This window comes from Ornithorhynchus anatinus, chromosome 10 (genome assembly GCF_004115215.2).
Source record: "Ornithorhynchus anatinus isolate Pmale09 chromosome 10, mOrnAna1.pri.v4, whole genome shotgun sequence".
Taxonomy (NCBI): Eukaryota; Metazoa; Chordata; class Mammalia; order Monotremata; family Ornithorhynchidae; genus Ornithorhynchus; species Ornithorhynchus anatinus.
The window spans coordinates 28,586,197-28,592,144 of record NC_041737.1 but is presented as its reverse complement, the minus strand read 5'-3'; positions in this window follow the sequence as shown (position 1 = coordinate 28,592,144).

The window sequence follows — 5,948 nt, the reverse complement described above, 5'->3', positions numbered from 1 at the left end:
AATGGACTATAAGTAATCTTTGAAAACACTCAGGAACCTAGAATCTAAAGGAATATGATAGATTTGCATCTTGCTTATGTAAGACTTCTTCGATAAATGAAAGTCTTCTGGGAAACCTTTGTTGTTTTGATTCCTACAATTCAAGTATTGGTTTATGGGTGCCTGTCTACTACTAGAGAAGCAGCGTGGCTCAGTGGAAAGAGCACGGGCTTTGAAGTCAGGGCTCATGAGTTCGAATCCCAGCTCTGCCACTTGTCGGCTGTGTGACTGTGGGCAAGTCACTTAACTTCTCTGTGCCTCAGTTCCCTCATCTGTAAAATGGGGATTAAGACTGTGAGCCCCTCGTGGGACAACCTGATTCCCCTGTGTCTACCCCAGCGCTTAGAACAGTGCTCGGCACATAGTAAGCGCTTAACAAATACCAACATTATTATTATTATTATTAGTTTTGTTGTCTGTCTCCCCCTTCTAGACTGTGACCCCATTGTTGGGTAGGGATTGTCTCTATCTGTTGCCAAATTGTACTTTCAAAGCACTTAGTACAGTGCTCTGTACACAGCAAGCACTGGGTAAAAATGATTGAATGAATTGAATGAATGGGTGGCCCCTCCAGCCCTATCTGCTGAATGATTCATCCAGGCAAGATTTGATTCTTGGAAAAATCTACCTGTAGAGTGCTTGTTGTGCCTAGACTGGCTCTGACGGTGGAAAAATTTGCCTATGGAGTCTCCCAGGACTGTTGCTGGGAGAGTGAGTTGCAGGGGGCTCCTTATGATAGCGGGTTTCTGACTTCTAGTCATGTGATTTTTCTGTAGCACTAGGAAAAATTCTTGGTAAGGCAAGTCAGACACTATGGATGGCAGCGAGAGAAAGGGAGCATTTTGGATGATACTGCTGGTTTTAGTGTGGGGAAGAAGAGAACCTGTCAAGTTGTCGTTCCCTTTTGAAGCCCAATAGTAAACTATAAACAAGAGGGAGGGAAATCAGAAAATATTCTTTCTGGAATCTTGTCTTCTGCTTTCCTGTTAAGTGCCTTCAAAAACCCCACAGCTTTCTACCTTGCTGGGAGCAGAATGGGAGGAGGTGGAGGAAGATAGGAGTCGAGATGCAGTTTACCAGGCAAACGGAGGGTAAATGGGTGGACTCAGGCAGGGAAGGGGAGCAGTGGGTGACCAATGAACAAAAAACCTGGGCAGGACCCCGATCCACTCTGCTTCTTCCCCTTCTCCCCCTTCTCTTACCTGTCCCCCACCTTCATTCTGCTTGGTCCATTTCTGAGTTGTGTAATCAGTTTCACATTTTCTATCACAAGGGAAGATTGAGGAATGTCCTTCAGTAGGTAATTCTGAATGTTGTGTACTAACAAAAAAACGAAATACTTATAGTCAGTCCCTATTTCTTTTGCCCCCAACTTTATTAGAGTAATTTACTAAGTACTGTGTTAGTAACCTGCTGAGATACTTGAAAAATTACTTGAAAAATGCTTTCTGGTAGAATCAGGCTTAAAAAGCTTTTTTTTCCTATGAAACACTATCCCTATCGAGTACTGGTTTATGAGTGCCTATCCCTATACATGTTGTTTGCAATAAAAATCATACCTTGGCTTTCTTTTAAATGTGAATTATTAAATTCTCTAGCAGATAGAGCACGTATTCATCTCATTTCCACATTTTGCTTGTTGCTTTCTGAGTCCTGGTTTAAGTAGATAACACTAAATTTATACAGCCTGCCTTATTAGAGAAAAAAACCAACTTGTCTTGTTTTAAAGACTGATCATAGTTCATTGAGCTTGCTTGCAAAATTTATGCTAACACTCACAACTTTTCGCATTTGCTTGTATGTTAGTTGTTGCTGAACATAGTATACTTAGCAAGTTTAGTGGAAATAGCTCTTGCTATTTCTGTTGACACCATCCAAATGACAGAAATCCTCATTACACTTGTGAATATACCCAACGGCAAAGGAATCTGCATTTCACAAACATGCTCCCTGCCATGATGGTGTGCCATTTCTGGCAATAATTAGAATTCTAGGGACAGCTTGCTGCTCTGAAATATTTGACCAACTTTTAACAGAAAGCTTTGACTCGATTCATTAGAATGAAACCGATACATCAAGGACAATATTTTCCACAGAGAAGTTTTACTGAGAGCTTACCGATTATAAAAGACAGTGAGTATTTTGTGTTTTGTACTCGGTCTATCATATCCACATTACTGTATGTTACTATAAATAATCCCTGTAAAGATACAAGGATGACCAAAACATGCCATTTGTTGATCCTTCTTTGCAAACACAATAGATACCCAATTTATTTTCTTTCCAAACTGGAAAGATTTCTGAATAAAGTAGTATTGCTGATTATTTCATTCCTTTATAAGCTTAATACTATCCTTTTATTCCAGTTGCTTTTCCCTTTGTCGTTTTCCTCTCTGGTTTCATTACTAAGTGTTTAGTGTAATCTTAAATATGAATTCTTTTCAGATGCTGGCAGAATCCTTGTTTCCCTTAGGACTAACTCCGTCTATCATTTGCATTTTATTACTGTCCTTCAGAAAACTCATCTGCTATTCAGTCTTTCTCCTTTTATCCTCTTTTTATTCCATTTCCCTTGCTATTAGTCCAGAAATGATCCCAAATTTTTTTGTATGATCGAATTCCTTTGTGATTTTTAGAACTCAGAAAGACCCATTATCCGTCTTCTTCCACATGTTAAACTATGAATTTAATTGTGTATTTCACTGGGGAAGTTATGTTTTCCCCCCTCTTAGCAAATGCTTTTTTTTCTGTTCCTTTGTTTACTTCTACTATTTTGTACATATGTGGTACTTCATTTTATATTTCATAACAATTAATATGTTACTTGATAAGCTCTTAGAATGTGTCAAGTGACTGAGTGCTAGAGTAGATACAAGTTACTCAGATTGGACAGAGTTCCTTTCCCACAGGCTTACAGTCTAAGGAGGACTCAGTCTAAAACCATAAATCCAGTTATCTCACCATATATCCAATTATGAATTTTACCTAAATTGTGATAGTTCATTGCATTGACCAAATAGATTGAAAAGCACCTGTGAATCATAATTTCTATCCCATATATATACAACAATAATAATTTTGTATTTAAATGTGCCAACAACTGCACTTAGGCATGAAGGTATATACACAATAATCAGGTCAGACAGAGTCATTGCCCCACATGGGGCTCACAGTGTAGTTAGGAGGGAGAACAGGTGTTGGGATTAGACTGTAAACCCGTGATTAGACTGTTAGCCCGTGATTAGACTGTAAGCCCGTGATTAGACTGTAAGCACGTCTAACGGCAGGGACTGTCTCTATCTGTTGCCAACTTGTTCATTCCAAGCGCTTAGTACAGTGCTCTGCACATAGTAAGCGCTCAAAAAATACTATTGAATGAATTTTACAGATAAGGAAACTGAGACACATAGAAGCTAAGCCACCTTCCCATCGTCACACAGCAGGCCAGTGGTGGTGATAGAATTAGAACCCAGATCCTATGACTCTGGGGCCTGTGGGAAAACTAGACATGCTTCTGATCATTGCAAGTATTTTTTTCAGGTGTAGATAATAGTAATGAATAATCAAATCTTAGAGGTACTACTGTATTCCAAACTTCCTAAGCCAACAAAAGTAAACTGTATCATTTATTAAACCATATATTTACAATTTGGATTTAGGAATGCCAATATCAGATTAATTAATGATCATTTTTATGGTATTTGTTTAGTTCTTACTATATGCCAGAAATTGTACTAAGCATATACTGATTTATATTAATGTCTGTCTCCCCTTCTAGACTGTAAGCTTGTTGTGGGCAGGTAATGTGCCTGTTCGTTATTATATTGCACTTTCCCAAGTGCTTAGTATAGTGCTCTGTGCTTAGCATTCAATAAATATGATTGAGTGAATGAAAGAATGAATGAATGTTGGGGTAGATACAAGGAAATCGGCTTGGACGCAGTCCCTGTGTCACATGGGGCTCATACTCTTAATCCTCATTCTACAGATGAGGTAACTGAGGCCCAGAGAAGTGAAGCAACTTGCCCAAAGTCACTCAGAGACAAGTGGCATAGACTGGATTAGAACACAGATCCTTCTGACTCCCAGGTGTGTGCTCTATCCAGTAGGCAACATTGCTTCTTAATGGGTGATTTCAAAGCTAGAGTTAGAAGTCATGCATGGAAATAAGAGAATGTCATTAGGCCCCAGGGCATTGACAAAGTCAAAAGCAGTGGCCTACATTTTGGTGAGTGAGTGTACCAAACATCCTTTATCTGGTGAAGAAAAGAAAAACATCCTGTTTGCATCCACAGTCTAAAATGGTATCTTATGATATTATTTTATGGCAATGGGACCTCAAAGATTTATGTATCACAGAAAATTGAGAAGCCACATATCCCATTTGAAAGAACACAGGGCTGGACGTTAGAAGGACCTGGATTATAATCCCACCTCTCCCAGTTATCTTCTGTGTGACCTTGGGCAAATCACTCAATTTCTCTGGACCTCAGTTACCTCCTATATTTACCAACTCAATGTGGCTATGAACTCTGTTACATTGTACTCTCCCAAGTGCTTAGTACAGTGCTCTGCACACAGTAAGTACTCAATAAATACAATTGATTGATTGAGGATTAAGACTGTGAGCCCCATGTAGGACACGGATTGTGTCGAACCTGATCACTTTGTATCTACCACCATGCTAAGAACAGAACCTGGCACATTATAAATACTTAACAGATACCATTTTAAAAAAGATAGTCATGCATGGAGTGAAATTTGGGAGTGCAATGTTTTGTATGCTTCAAGCTCATACCCTCCTTAGTCCAAATTCATCATAAACTGACCTTCAAACTATCACCACTTCAACAGCTAAATGGTTATTTAATGCACTGGCATAGTGCACTGGCATTGATGCACTTGCTTAATGATGATGATACTAATAATAATAATAATGCACTGAGAGCCTGTGCTTGGGAGTCAGAGGTCATGGGTTTGAATCCCATATCTGCCACTTGTCAGCTGTGTGACTGTGGGCAAGTCACTTAACTTCTCTGTGCTTCAGTGACCTCATCTGTAAAATGGGGATTAACTATGAGCCTCATGTGGGACAACCTGATTACCCTGTATCTACCCCAGCACTTAGAACAGTGCTCTGCACATAGTAAGTGCTTAATAAATACCAACATTATTATTATTACTAGTACAGTGTTTGGCATATAGTAAACACTTAACAAATACCACTATAATCATGATTATGGTTATTATTAGTTATAGTAGTAGTATCTTCTCCCATCCCATCACTATGAGGTGATGGGTACCTCTCTCTCCTTTTCTCTTTCCTTCTGCTCCAAGTGAATATATAAGGTATGTAGGAGGTTATGTCTTTATGTATAATGTATTGGGGAGAAAGAAATGGGGTAGGATGAAATAGACTGTGTGGATCAAGGGAGAGGCATGGGGAATGACAAGGGGGTGTGAATGGAACAAGGGAATGGGGGATGAGAACTTCTCTGTAAGGTTAAATATGTAAATTAGAATATGTAAATATATTTTTAAAAAACCTTTATTTACAACCCTTTTGGGAAGACCAGTGTGGTATCTAGCCCAATATTTTGTCTTTAACAGAGGTGATGCAGGATAATTGGAGGAAAGGTATGAGGATTGAACTCTTGGAAATACATCTTTGTGGTTTTTAATAAACCATATACCACCTTAACTTTTCCACCTAATAATACCCCATAGAGCTTTATGTCTATCTAACACTTCTCAAACCTTTTAACATCTCTAATATTTCCATCAAAATTGTTCTTCTAACAATTCATAATGGAATTCATATCTCACCATTTGCCATGTGAAAAACTTGCCTTCATTCATAATAGTTTGTGGCAAATGAAATGGAAATAGAAGGATTTTCTGTGTTGGCT